Source organism: Schistocerca cancellata, chromosome 9 (assembly GCF_023864275.1).
Source record: "Schistocerca cancellata isolate TAMUIC-IGC-003103 chromosome 9, iqSchCanc2.1, whole genome shotgun sequence".
Lineage (NCBI taxonomy): Eukaryota > Metazoa > Arthropoda > Insecta > Orthoptera > Acrididae > Schistocerca > Schistocerca cancellata.
This window is the reverse complement of record NC_064634.1, coordinates 180,622,374-180,637,364: the sequence shown is the minus strand read 5'-3', so window position 1 is coordinate 180,637,364 and position 14,991 is coordinate 180,622,374. Positions and strand designations below refer to the sequence as shown.

The 14,991-nt window shown below is 42.1% G+C and overlaps 1 long non-coding RNA gene across 1 annotated transcript in view; it reads right to left on the bottom strand.

Annotated features, from left to right (window-relative positions):
* Nucleotides 1–1,014: 1,014 nt before the first annotated feature.
* Nucleotides 1,015–14,991, bottom strand: part of LOC126101101 (uncharacterized) — a 341,158-nt gene continuing 327,181 nt past the window's right edge. The window contains exon 3 of the long non-coding RNA XR_007522262.1: nucleotides 1,015–1,438. This is a non-coding gene — a long non-coding RNA (uncharacterized LOC126101101). The remainder of the gene's footprint in view (nucleotides 1,439–14,991) is intronic.

The following is a 14,991-nucleotide window of genomic DNA, read 5'->3' as shown; positions in this document are numbered from 1 at the left end:
TACGTTAGGTTCAAACGAGTCGAGGCGTTCCAAAGTACGGTGGAATATACTAAAAGAATCATCAAAGTCAAAAAAATCGTAACTATTATGTTATTTGAGATAATGCGTGAACAATGAATTGTTGGAAATAGTAAACTCTCGAGTTTTACATGGTTCCCGCTACGTAGCGGCAGTTTGCGCCCACTTCAGTTATAGTAAAAATGGTGTCGAGTCAACAGAAAACATTTTGTGTTCTACGTTTTGCGCAGTGCGGGTCAGTAATAACTATTTAGCGTGACTTTCGTACTAGGTATGGTGTGGATTCTCCTACAGCACAGAGCATTACAAAAAAATGGTTCAAATGGCTCTGAGCACTATGGGACTTAACTTCTGAGGTCATCAGTCCCCTAGACTTAAAACTACTTAAACCTAAATAACCTAAGGACAGCACACACATCCTTGCCCGAGGCAGGATTCGAACCTGCGACAGTAACGGTCGCGCGGTTCCAGACTGTAGCGCCCAGAACCGCTCGGCCACTCCGGCCGGCACAGAGCATTACACGGTGGCATGAACAATTCCGAGAAGCGTGTTCTTTGTCTAAAGGCAAATCGCCAGGCCGTCCCCGAGTGTCCGACGCAGACGTCAAACGCATCCGCCATAGTTTCAAAAGGAGTCCGCAAAAATCCGTTCGCTGAGCAGCTCGACAGCTCAGCATGCCCCCGATGTCTGTCTGGCGTATGTTGCGTCGACCTTTATACATGAAACCATGCAAAATTCAGCTACTGGAAGCACTTCGCGAAGGTGAAAAACAACAATGTGTGGCGTTCTGTAGTTTCGTTCTTGGCTAGATAGACGATGTCTGTTTTCTTCCACCCTTAATGTTTAGTCGTGAGGCAACATTCCATTTAAATGGAAAGGTGAACCGTCATAATCTGAGAACATGCGGTATGGAACAACCAAATTGGTACGTTGGTCTACTGGGGAATAGGGAAACAAATAGGAAGGACTGGACCCCTTTTGTTATCACTCGTTTTATTTAACAATCACATAAACAAATTGCTTTAAAACACCAATATCTTAACCTGCTACCAACATCTTTTATGAAACAAATCTCGTATATAAGAAAATTTTAAAATCACTAACAATTATGAGCCTGACGGCTGAAAATTAATTCACAATTGTATGTTGCTCTTCAGACAAAGTTTTATAAATATAATAATAACCCCAGTAAACATAATTAGCACGAGAATTAATTAGCGAGCAGTGACGCCAGGTCGCTCGAAGGCGGAACGATAACTTAACTTGGAGAAGCCAAGAGCGGAAGGCGGAAGTCAGCAGTTCGTACATGATCCACTTCTCGAGCTTCGACCCGAAGTTACCTCCAGCTATCCAGGATTTCACAGCCCCGGTACCCGGGGGTGGAAAGGTAGCGCTTACTCCAAAACACCAGCCAGCCAGCTGTAACATTAAACAAGCGCACAGAACAGGTCCGCAGGGACTATGTAAACAACCACCAAAAGATATCAATAACAGGTTAAATTATTCACTAATAAAACGGCATACTGCCTTCTTTAAGATCAAGTACTTTATGTTTCGATTAATATTTATAAACATTTCTCCTGCGGAATGACGACCACGCAGACACAGCTAATCAACTTCCAAATATAAATACAGTGTACAGCAAGTCTTATCACTTAGCTGACAGATAAAAGGACAAAATCAGTTGTAACAAATATGTGCAACTATTCTCAATGAAAAATACCGAATCTTGGATTAATTGTGGCAATACAATGAAGCATACACATTATTATTATTCTGGATTTACAATGTGAGTACATTTTTCCAGCACCTATTCTAGATTACAGTAAGTCACTAATTATTGTTCTCCGCTCTTCTCTATTTGTCCATAAATCTTCAGGAATGTTGTTCTTCCTCATTGCTGACTGAACTCCCTGTTTCCATGTATCAGGTGGTCGTCCCCTTTTTCTTCTTCCAATTGGTACCCAGTCGATTATGCATTTTGGTAGCCTTTCCTGTTCCATTCGTCTGATGTGTCCATACCATTTAAATTGTTTGTGCTCGATGAAATCAATAATTGAATTTTTACATTTCATCTTGTCTCTGATTACTTCATTTCTTATTCTTTCTCGTCTTGATATTCTTGCTGAACGTCTCCAGAAATCCATTTCTGTGGCTAATAATTTTGATTTCAGTTGCCATTTTGTTGTCCACACTTCTGAACCATATGTAATAATGCTCCTAACTATTGTTTTAAAAATCCTTATTTTGTTATCAGTTGTTATGTGTTTGTCCCAGAGAATTCCATTCAATAAAGAGATTGTCGTCTTTCCAGAATTTATTCTTGATCTAATTTGTTTGTCCTGTTTCCCATCATTTGTAATTTTCACACCTAAATATTTATATTCCTCAGTAGCTGTTATTGTTCCCATCCCTTCTTCTAATACACATTTGGCGGTAAAAGAAGAATTACACACCTCACTAAATAAATTATTCCTACATACAAGGCTCATTACATAGCATATCACTCTGAACATCTGCAGAACTTCTACAGCCAACGTTTCAGCAATACACCCAATAGTGGATCCACAGAATGCATTCACACCACAGGAAGTTTATTATGACATAAGGCAAATGAAAAACGTTCGATATATTTTAAAGCACTACAGCAATGCTGACAAATCTGCAGTCACATATCACGGACAAATTCACTTAACCTTTCGCTAGACGTCCGATATGGCTTGCGTCGGGTAAAACAGGGGGCAATAATGCAGCGGACGACCGTAGACAGCCGTGTCCGGAACTAGCAGCACGCAAGCCAAGGCAGCAACAACCCTTCTCACAGGCGACATGGAAGGCTCTCCACCAAGCTGCCCCATACATGTGGTCGGTTCCCGCTCCACCACAAGCGCACTCCGGCCTCAGGTGACATCGGACGCCAACTGTCACGTTCTTCAGGAGAGCCTCCAGTTAACTCCTCCGGCAAAGATAAAGCAGCCAAGACTCAGTAGGTGTCACAAGCAAAGATAATAGCGCGAAGGCGAGGTACTTGCAAATACGCTGGCGCGCCAGCAAAACGCCGCGGCTCACACATTAAGTTGTACAACATGAGAGTGCCTCTCCAAATTTTAATGTGTTTTGTGCAGTTTCACGGGAAAAGGTTTATGGTCCATTTTTCTTTGCCTAGAACACTGTTACAGGAAGCACGTATCTCGATATGCTTGATAACTTTCTTTTCCCACAGTTGGAAATTGATACGAATGACTTCATTTACCAACAGGATGGAGCACCGCCACACTGGCATCTGGGAGTACGGGAATCTTTAAATCAAGGAATTACTGAACTATGGATCGGTCGCACTGGACCAAATGATTCAGCCTTACATTACTGGCCTCCAAGGTCGCCGGACCTCAGACTGACTGTATGTATCTTGTGGGGCTTTATAAGAGACTCCGTTACAAACAACAATGAATGAACTTGCGACTTCGCGTAACAGCAGCTGTGGTAGCTGTAACTCAAGACATGGTCGCTGCAGTGTGGGAACACTTCAGTGACTTTCATGTCAGGTGTTATGCAACTTTTCAGTGAAAAAGGCTGTTTTGAACTCGTGATGGGTGTGCTCTCTGTATTGTTGATGACGAAGGAGAGGGTGAAACTCTATGCTGACACGTATCTTATCAAAACGGTTCAAATGGCTCTGAGCGCTATGGGACTTAACTTCTGAGGTCATCAGTCCCCTAGAACTTAGAACTACTTAAACCTAACTAACCTAAGGACATCACACATATCCATGCCCGAGGCAGGATTCGAACCTGCGACCGTAGCGGTCACGCGGTTCCAAACTGAAGCGCTTAGAACCGCACGGCCACACCGGCCGGCCATGTATCTTATCCGCAGGAATAGTACCAAGAGGGTCACCGACCTAAACATCCTCAGCCAACGGTCAGATCATATCAATAGTGTCAAATGCCTCTCATACAGGGAGCGGAGCGGAGCTATTTGCACGGTTCAGTGACATCAATGTGTCCACCTGTGGAAAGCCTGAGAAACCTCATTTTACTGCGCGGACGTACCGTAAAAGAGCCAGTGAGGTTCTGGAAGGTACCGACAGGGATGTGGAGTTATGGTGAACCCACAGACGAGGCCATCTGCGCCATGTTTCTCAGATGAGGATCGATAGCGTCAACAGCCCGGTCCAGGTGATCTCACAAGTTCTCGATTGGGTTTAAATCCGGGGAGTTTGGTTCCAGGACAGTACCGTAAACTCATCCTTGTGGCCTCAGAACTACTCACGTACAACAGGATCTGTGTCCTGCTGGTATATGTCGCTGTATCGAGGAAAAAACAAACTACGTATCGGGACGAACATGGTTCCTAAGGACAGATGCATAACCATGTTGGTCCACTGTGCTTTCCAGAATGACGAGATCACCTAGGGAATGCCACGAAAACACTCGTCAGACCATAACACTCCCTCCTCCGGTCAGATCCCCACCGAAGGTTATGTTGAGAGCAAAAGGCGGACATGTCGCTCAACAGTAGTTTTGAGACGTATTGAAAAAGCTTGATAATCTTGAATAGTATTATTCACAAACCTCATAGTAACTCCCACATTCTCATCAGAAAGAATACACTCTGATACCGGAAGCTGAAGCATAGAATGAAGCCAAATTACAGAAAATGGTAATAGAAAAGACTGACATACCCACTTCTTTATTTAACAACAAGCATTTTATCACAAATATCGGTTAACAAAAAAAGTATATTTTCAAGAAAAATATTCTTTTTAGTCAATTCGACGTGTTCATACAAATTCTTATTATTTGTATAAAAGTTCATAATTAAACAATACGTATCAAAATAGACAATATAATGGAAATCATTATCCTTTTTAATGACTTGATTTGTATAGTGGTAGTTAACTCCACGTTTATTACTTATTAAACAACGCTGTTAATTTTGTTAAAAGTTGTCACTCTTGATCACTGTCCCAAACTTCACTTTCAGATACATTGTCTTTCTCCCATCGGCCCCTCCCTCAGGAGCTTCGAGTCCTCCGTCGGGCATGGATGTGTGTGTTGTTCTTAGAGCAAGTTAGTTTAAGTAGTGCGTAAGTCTATGGACCGATGACCTCAGCAGTTTGGTCCCTTAGGAAGTCACACACATTTGAACATTTTCTCCCCACGAGTCATTTTATTTCGACGTTGTTTCTTTTGGTATAAAGGGAAGAATTTGAGCACCTAAGTACTCATCCTGTCCATCTTTTTTGGGCATATTGTTGTATTATGTCGACAATAGTTCCTTTTCAGCAACTGAGAACCTATAGAAGCATTTATGTTGGTATCTGTAAACAGATATTAAAGCATGATTAACCTATGTACTTTGGCGAATAACATATTTTTACCGATTTCCTATATTACAACTTCAATTTAGATCTAAAATTCGCGTACATGAAAAGAATTTGTAATTACATTTTAATGTAATATTACTACATAACTTGCTTTACTATTGTATTATGTACAGAGAACACAAACAAGACTTTCGTCTTGGAAATGTTTATGTTCTGTCCCACTGTCTGACCTTCTCAGGCGAGATACGATATCAACGTCTCTAGTGCTTCGAAATGAATTGCCAACAGCACAATGTCATTTGAAAATCTCGTTTGTTAAAGCTCTTCTTGTTGATTCAAATTTCTTTCTCTTCCTAATTTAATTCTGACAGTGCCATGCCAACGGCGCCATAAAACCGCTTGAGAGAGATTGGATAACCTTCTTTCACTCCTTCGTGATTTGGAAACGCCTGAGTTGGTTCCCTGACAGTGAGAAGCGCTGTAGAATTTCGTATATGTGGTACAGGACGTTAATACAGGCCGCCTTCACCCTTTGCACAGCTGAGTCTTGCATAGCAGCAGGATGGCTAACTGAAGCAAACGCCTTTTCATAATCTGCAAAAACTATACAATGAGGCATCCAGCATTCGTTTACTCTGCTTATCACTCCCTATAGACAAAAAATGGTATAGTGTCAAGGGTAAGTACAGTAAATCGATACGTACGAAGCAAATGGAAGTCTGATCGCAGAGGCACATGGGATGCACTGCACGTGAAGATCATTTACAAAATAACTCTGCCCTAAAAGTATTTTAACAACTTTAATTGTAAGACAGTACACGAATATCACAAACTACATCTACCTCGCAGCCGTGCGGAGTAATCGAGATTGATGTACCAGTTAACCTACGGTAAACTGAACCATGATTTCGCAGCGCCGTACGTGGTTGACGTAATGTGTGGTGCTTTCACAAGCAGGTTTAAGGTAACGGCGTCTTCATCCGCTGCCAGAACGAGTGCAATAAAATAACTGACGTTAGAATGAACCGCGAATACGAGATACGACCACAAAGCGCATATCAGCGCACGTGCAGCCCACATATTCGTGGTCTTTGTCTGAGCTTTCCTGTGGTCTCCGCACGACTTTTTGACAGTCGGGCGACATTACACGGACCAACTCAGCAACACACGTGCTCCTGTTACGTAGTCTCAATACATTTTCAAGCAAAGTCACGCGTAATAAGTATTATTGACAGAAATAAACGTCACACTTACTGGATTGCTTCATTATTTTATTTTCCTTCATTTTCCGATTGTAAACCTGAACCTAAAATTGTTACTAAGTAAACTGAGATGAAACTATTAAAAAAATATGAAAAGTCTGATTAATTTTTCCATATTGACATGACGCAGGTAGACAGTCATTCATTTTTTCCTTGACTACTAGTAACCTAAGAACTGTGAATTTTTAAAACTACCTACACGTTCTCCAAAGTAAAGTGTCCACAGATATTAATTAATGCTTCCCAGGGTTGTATTAGAACAACAGATGGTTGGAATATGTAACTAAAGAGAAAACAGCGTTCAGAAAATCCATTGTGAATAAATGATGTAGCAGATACTGGTATAAAACGGCTATGCTTTCTACATGAACCACGAGGAGGAGTCTCTTTCGGTTACAAGGCTTAACCTTATCCCTTGCTCATTTCGCTCGTAAAGTATCACTTGGTCTAACATTTTCCAACCAGTAAGTTGGCAGCAGCGACCATATTATTTCAACAACTGCGTCTCCCAACAATAAAGATGGATGACACGTGAAGTCTACAGAAAAAATGTATACTTAAGGTGCAAATCGGTGACTTACTAGAGTGCTGAAAATCCTCTATGTGATCATTCAGTGAGTTTACAAGTAAGTGAACTGGTACAAATCGAGAGAGGTGAAAAGCCTGAGGAATTGTCGTAATTCATGAGGACTTAACAATAGTCTGTCGCCTGATGCTGATTCGATACTCAGTGTGTGTTTTGTGTCTGAGTTTATATTTGCCTTTGGAGCTTAGGATGAGAATAAGGTCCTATTCGTAGGGGACGTGGTTGTGGGGTGGCTGGGGAGGAGATAGACGAGGGCCGGGCCGAACCGAACTGTTACGAGTCTGCGGGAGGAATTCGAATCCTGCGGGGCAAAATTTTCATCGTCAGTATTTGGTCGGAGAAATGAGTAGAGGTGCTACCAGAAAATTTTTGATAACCTGGGATGCGTTGCAAACAGCTCCGCAGTGTCGGGTGACGTTAGGCGATGCACTGAATGGAATCGCTAAATTCAGTGGATACGTTGGCCCAGCCAGAAATGAGTACAGTAGGGTTTGCGGTGGCACCGGGTTTCACACTCTGACACCTGTTTCACCAAAAAGTGGCCTGTGCGACTAGGACTAGAACTCTGTGCGTTGCGTAGAAAATTAATTAGTACATAGACAGTCATCTATCCTGGGAATCGAGAATCACGACGACTTTTGTCTGTTGTCGACATCGATACTGGCAAGATATCAGTCCTCAGAATTCCAAGACTTTCGAAGTGGAAATTTGTGGTGAGTTTTATGGGACCAAACTGCTGAGGTCATCGGTCCATAAACTTACACACTACTTATTCTAACTTAAACTAACTTACTCTAAGGACAACACACACACACACCTATGCCCGAGGGAGGACTCGAACCTCCTACGGGGGTAGCCGCGCGAACCGTGACAAGGCGCCAGAGACCGCACAGCTACCCCGCGCGGCCCAAGACTTTCGAGAATGTTTTAATTTTAAGTTTGAAGTCGGATAGTAAATGACAAAATAAATAACTTTTCGTGTAATATAATTATAAATTTCCACAATCTTTAGATTTTTTCGTTTTACCTTATAGCTTTTGATGACTGAGTTTGAGGGTATCAAAATATGTGGCATAAACGGCCGTATCTTGTGATTGTATTGACTTAGAAGCTTCAGTTTTTTACACCGCCAAGAAACCGCAGATTTTAGTATGTGGCATAAATTTCAATTTGTTACGTTTACCTCTTGCTGAAAAAAAATGTATTTTTTAGTAGTCGGACCGACAACAAAGTGATCCTGTAAATGTTTCGTTTTTAACGGGTGAGGTATGCGACACTAAAAATGAAACTTTCGTACCAACAAAAAATGAAAGATCTTTTCTCAGACTGAAAAATGTGTGTTACACGATTTTTTGTTCATCTTCAGTTTTCTCACGAGTGAAAGTGTTATTGAATTGATAGCGTATTTTGTTAGCATTTATTATTCGTTCGAGACAACGTTGAACTGAGATATAAAATAGAGCTTTAACACATTGACTGCTGCACGCTAAGTGACGGATGTTTCACGGCGTTAATAGAGAGGCTCCATTGTCGGCGATGGTAGCAGTCAACATGTTAAAAGTTTTGACGTTAGAATTTCTTTTTAGGAAGAACTATTTTGTTTATAATATATGTGTTAGCATAAATTCAGTAATTAATTGTCTCTATAAATTTTCTTTATTTTAAGAAGTACGAAAATATTTTGTATGAATTAAAAAAAATTCTTTACGAAACATGTGTCGGACAACGATGAGAGACTACTCACAGATCAAATTTGAATCACATCAGTTTCTTGTTTCACAACTAACAACTACAAAGAAGTAAGAATCACTCTGTGGGAATGCATGTGCTCGCGGCGATACCCATTAATAAAATATTCTCGGGTTTCAAGCCGCGTCAAGTGGTTAAATGCCCACGAGCTTCCGGCAGAGATCTCTGCCATTGTCAAGTGGTTGACTGTAGTGTGAATGCCGCTCGCGTGTTTATACAGCCGTGCCTTCGCCAGTGACGTCACTGGTACCCAGTCCCGCACTATATACGGTAACGTTTTGGTAGCCCGTCATATCTCTTCAACTCCACAATCGGTAGATCCCATGTCGTACTCAGCTGCAATCCAGCAGGGCAGCGGCTTCCACACAACAGTCAACCAGTTCACAATGGCGTAGGAGAGCTCTTGGGCAGTTAACCACTTAACGCGGCTTGAAACACGAGAATATTTTATTAATAAATATCACTCTTTTTGATTTATCGAAAATACCGGCATTTGGAATCTGGTTTATCGTCTTCAACGATACCAGTATGACGATTTATTGAAAAGTAGCGATATTTGAGAAAATTTCGCTACATTTCACGCTAGACCACAGATACGCCTCTACTCGCAAGCGGCCGGGTACAGCAGACACATCGCACCGATCAGTCACACCGGTCTGCCTGTGGCTACACGCCTGCAGGGAATTTAGAGGAAGAAGCAGAGCAGATGCTTTGTTTGCCGCAGGACGAGTCGAGCTTGAGCCTTAGCTGCGTCTCCATCAAATTCGGCCAAAATTGTTGAGCAGTCGCCAAGATTTAGCCTTCCTGCGACGTTTCTAAAACACGTAAGGCAGCTACCAGCATAGTTGCTTCGAAGTGGAACGGCCTGTTTTCTTCGGCATCCTTTTTCCACTCACAGCTTGCGCTCCGTCTCTGATGACATCGTTGAGGACGGGCCGTTGACTGATAATCCCCCTTCCTGTGGCCTTTCACACTGTCCTTCTTTCTATAACTAGGATGTCCCATGCTAAGCTTGATACGTGTCCCAAACACTTGAGTAGTTTTCAAGTATGAACCTTAAAAGTACTGTGTATGTAATTACTTTAGTGGATAAAGTGTAATTTCTCAGTATGGTTCGAATGGTTCGAATGGCTCTGAGCACTATGGGACTCAACTGCTGAGGTCATTAGTCCCCTAGAACTTAGAACTAGTTAAACCTAACTAACCTAAGGACATCACAAACATCCATGCCCGAGGCAGGATTCGAACCTGCGACCGTAGCGGTCTTGCAATTTCTCAGTATCCCGCGACGAATCGTAGACTGTAATTTGCTTTATGTGCCATTGAGCCTGATCTTTCCACTTCATGTCTATACACATTACTCTCCAGCTTTTCCATTGAATCAGTGACGTCAGTCATTACCCCTGTAATCAAAGAACATCACGCTTTTACGTTTTGTAAAGGCCACAACTACGCTATTTTCTAAATTAGGAGCTACTTACCTGTCTCTGCACCTGGCTGATATTTTGTATCAAAATGTACATAATTCAAATATACATCATGAAATTTCCTCATAGACAATAGCACCATCAGATAAAATGCTGAGATAACAACTATTAATATTTGCTAAGGCGTTCATGTACAAAGTAAATGGCAACGCTTGTATTACACTCCCCTGAAGGAGTCTCCGTATATTACTCTTAGTCTTATCGATTCAAATGTTAATATCGTGTTCTCTAGTTACAAAATAAATGTTAACAGCATGGCATATTCTTTATAACCAATTATTAGCAGGTTATCTGCCAGTAACCCAGCTAATGTATTTCAAGCAATTTGTTTTGTAGCTCTTAAACTTTGCGTCATTTTCGCAGCACTTTGTCTCTTTTTACCATTTTGCTACTCACTCTTACTTTATTCTTAAAATGCTCACTTAAAGCCAAGGTTTCTTTTGAATCTCTACATGGTTTTTATTAGAATGAAATTTCCATTCTGCTGCGGTGTGTGCGCTGAAACGATACCTCCTGGCACATTAAAACTGTGCGCTGGACCGAGAATCGAACTCGGAACCTTTGCCTTTCGCAGGCAAATGCCTTACCGACTGAACCACCTAAGCACTACTGCACAGCCCATGGCTGTGGCTAAGCCATGTTTCCGCAATAGCCTTTCTTCCAGGAGTGCTAACCTTGCTAGTGTCGCAGGAGACCTTCTGTGAAGTTTGGAATATGGGAGACGAGATACTGGCCGAAGTATAGCTGTGAGGAGCCATCATTTGTCGTCCTTGGGTTGCTCAGTCGGCGCTGGCACGGTAGCTCAGCGTGTTCGGTCAGAGGGTTAGCTACCCTCTATAATAAAAACAACTGAGTGAACGGATCAACGAAGAACCTGAACGGGTGTCATCGGATGTCCGCCACGAACAAATTCAACGAACAATATAGAACAAAATGAGATCAGCAACAAAAAAAATCGCTAGAACACTTGCCTACAAAAGGCAAAGATCCCGCGTTCGAATCTCAGGCCGGTCACTGTTTTAATCGGCCAGGAAATTTCATGTGTGGTTTTTACAACTTTGTCGGGACTGAAGATAATTTGCCTTTATATTAATAAAGAAAATTTTTTTAAAGTGATTGCAGAGTTTTGCGAATCAAGCAGCATAGATAGCTTAATATATTTCTTTGCTTATAATGGCGTTCCATCTGACCAGAACTTATAAAACAACATCCTTTATCACCTGGAATATAATCTACGTCTGAACGGGTCGTGACCGTTAATGCCCCATTTAAACATTGAAACTGCAGCTGAACATTGATCTGCAAGTTAAGTTTTGATGTGATGAAAGCAGTAGCCGAAGAGCCATTATAAATAAAGAAATATATTAGCCGGTTTTATTCGCAAAAAATACCTTTTTCAAGAAAGAACCGTAGTTTTCCACAATTTCCTTCACCAAATGCTTTCACATGGTCTATAAATCTGAGTTTCTCTCTGTCATTCTCTACGTTTGTCGACTATTTGGCTAAGAGTAAGATTTTTATCTGCAATTAGCCTTTCTCTACGAAATCAGGTTGTTCTGAAAGAACAAGTTGTAAGCGGTGTGCATTATGGCATGTTATTCGCAGAGGTATTCAGTTCGATTTCTACTTCTACGTCTCATATCAGAAGTTGGTTCTGGTTGGTATGACTACAAACAGCCTCTCAGTTTCACTATGTTTAGAACTGAAGTTGTTCCGCAACTGTATACCAAATGAATCAATAGATGATCCAACTGCTAATATTTAATTTTGTCTAGAAAAATAAAGATCACATTAGCAACTGGAAAGGCTATTCATTAATTAATAACTACAAACTGTCTCCAACATTCTTATATTTTGTACTGTTTCAGTTCGAGAAGGCCGATGACGCCATCTATCAGCTGAGTTATTTACCACTTTGACTGTGGCGACTATGGTATTGTTGGAACAGAGGTACTCCAAACAGACCTGTTATTGGGATGTATGACGAAAAGAGCTAGCAAGAGTGACGATGTGGGGCTACCGTGCACGTGGTGCAGCATTCAGCTGATTTCGCAGCTGTCGAACGTGGTGAGATCTCGTATCTGCCTCTCCCACGCTTTACTCTCATTCCGACGAGCAGTAGAAAGTCTGATGACATTACGGTTACCTGCCATGCTGATGTATTCTGTCCGCCTCTACGGATCTTTCTGTTGTACGCAGTCGGCATCTGCAGTTCAATTGCTCATTAATGTTTTGTTTCACGTTTCCTCACTTACTTGGAACGAGACTTTCCATGTAGTTTCCGAGGTATGTTTAGTCTCAGTTCTATTACGCCACTTGTACTTACGGCGTTAGCAATTTTCCCAAGATTCTCCGTCTTTTAATGTCTACCGACATAGAGCAATACACATAGACATATCTCACCGTTAGTAATTACAATGTACGAGCTACAACTTGAATATGCCCGTAGAGGCTTTCTTCTTCCCAGTACAACTGAGTCAGGAAAACTGCTTGCTTAACAGACCGCAACGCAATCGGTGCAAATGGTTCAAATGGCTCTGAGCACTATGGGACTTAACATCTATGGTCATCAGTCCCCTAGAACTTAGAACTACTTAAACCTAACTAACCTAAGGACATCACACAACACCCAGTCATCAATCGGTACAGAAACGACCACAAACTCCCTGTAGGACGCCGATAAGAATTATCTTTACACGAGTTTGGGAGATCAAAGCCAAATCTCGATGGTACAAAAATTCGTTTGAATATGTTGAACGTGATTAAACACAAGTGCAATGGAACGAAATTTCTTTAAACTGAAGATTAAGAACTGGGTGGTATCAGACGCCTGTCAACGAGCAAGCATTGATAGATAAATGAAGGAATACTGACGCCATTAGAATGGAGGACCGAGAAAATATAGTTCAAAAATGGCTCTGAGCACTATGGGACTTAACATCTATGGTCATCAGTCCCCTAGAACGTAGAACTACTTAAACCTAACTAACCTAAGGACAGCACATAACACCCAGCCATCACGAGGCGGAGAAAATCCCTGACCCCGCCGGGAATCGAACCCGGGAACCTGGGCGTGGGAAGCTAGAACGCTACCGCACGACCACGAGATGCGGGCTGAAAATATAGTTACATGATTGTCAAACTAGCTCACGGACTGTCAGATTGCTAACATGAGACATAGGCTATGAAAATATTTCCATTATTCTATTTAACATTTGATCTATGTACAGAAATAGCTTTAGTTGCTTTCCTGTGATTCACAGTATGACAATGAGAGCTCTACTATTCAAAACGGTGAAATAGGTACAACTTGTTTGACCACATACATACTGCCGGAAAAAAATTTGTACATCTGGAAAGATGGCGTCGATTTTGAACTGTTGACGACATACGTCGCCAAGGGGATAGTACGTGTACTGATAATGATTTCAGCATCGTCCGCCAACAGATAGGAGGGTGGCGTAGCTATCAGAGCGCCATCTGTGTCGATCCTTTAATAGGGAATTCTCACAGCTAGAAGGCCCAGTGTGGTGCAGACGTTTGAAGCAAGCAGACAACCATGCCACGAGGACACAATTGCGCTTCCAAGTGCCAACTGAGCGAGTTTGCAAGGGATCAAATAGCGGCCTTCTGAGTTTGAGGTGGTTCTTTCAGAGAATAGCCAAATATGTTGGACGTGCTGCGTTACTTGTGCAACTATGCTGGTATCAGTAGTCACGTGAACATCATCACACCAGTAGACGAGGTTCTGGACGTCCATGCAGCACAACCGCACGCCAGAATTGTAAGGGCAGCAGTGGCAGATAGTACAGCTACCATAACACAGAAAAGAGGGCTTGTGAGCACAGATGCGTCAACTAGGAATGAGCAAAGTCTTTCATCCTTGGGAACTAGTTCTCTTGTGGTCGTTCCTTTTTGGGAACCGTTCATTTTTAATCGTTCACCGTTCATTGTGCTTGCTATATGGTTCTTATGAAAAATTGTAAATTAGTAGCACAGGTGACTGAAGGCGGATGGCATCAAGAGGGGCACCTGCCTCCCCCCTGGAGTACAGAGTTTTTATTCATAATACGTATGCCGCGCGGGATTAGCCGAGCGGTCTCAGGCGCTGCAGTCATGGACTGTGCGGCTGGTCCCGGCGGAGGTTCGAGTCCTCCCTCGGGCATGGGTGTGTGTGTTTGTCCTTAGCATAATTTAGTTAAGTTGTGAGTAAGCTTAGGGACTGATGACCTTAGCAGTTAAGTCCCATAAGATTTCACACACATTTGAACATAACACTTGTAATTTTCGTGATTCTGCAAATCGTCTCCTTTAGCCAACTGTAGCGTTATCTGGCTGATCGCAGTGAAATAATAAAAGAGGGCTCATGATAAACCGACCCCGAGTACAGACTGCTTACCAATTACGCACGATTTGTTGACCGCTACGAGCAGAATAGATAAACATATAATAATTAGGCAGTGAAGAAATAACAAATAAGCTAATGCAAACAACTTCGAAACGATAGATGACGATTGGTAAGCGACAATGAGCAGTCCAGTACTCGGGGCCGATTTTTC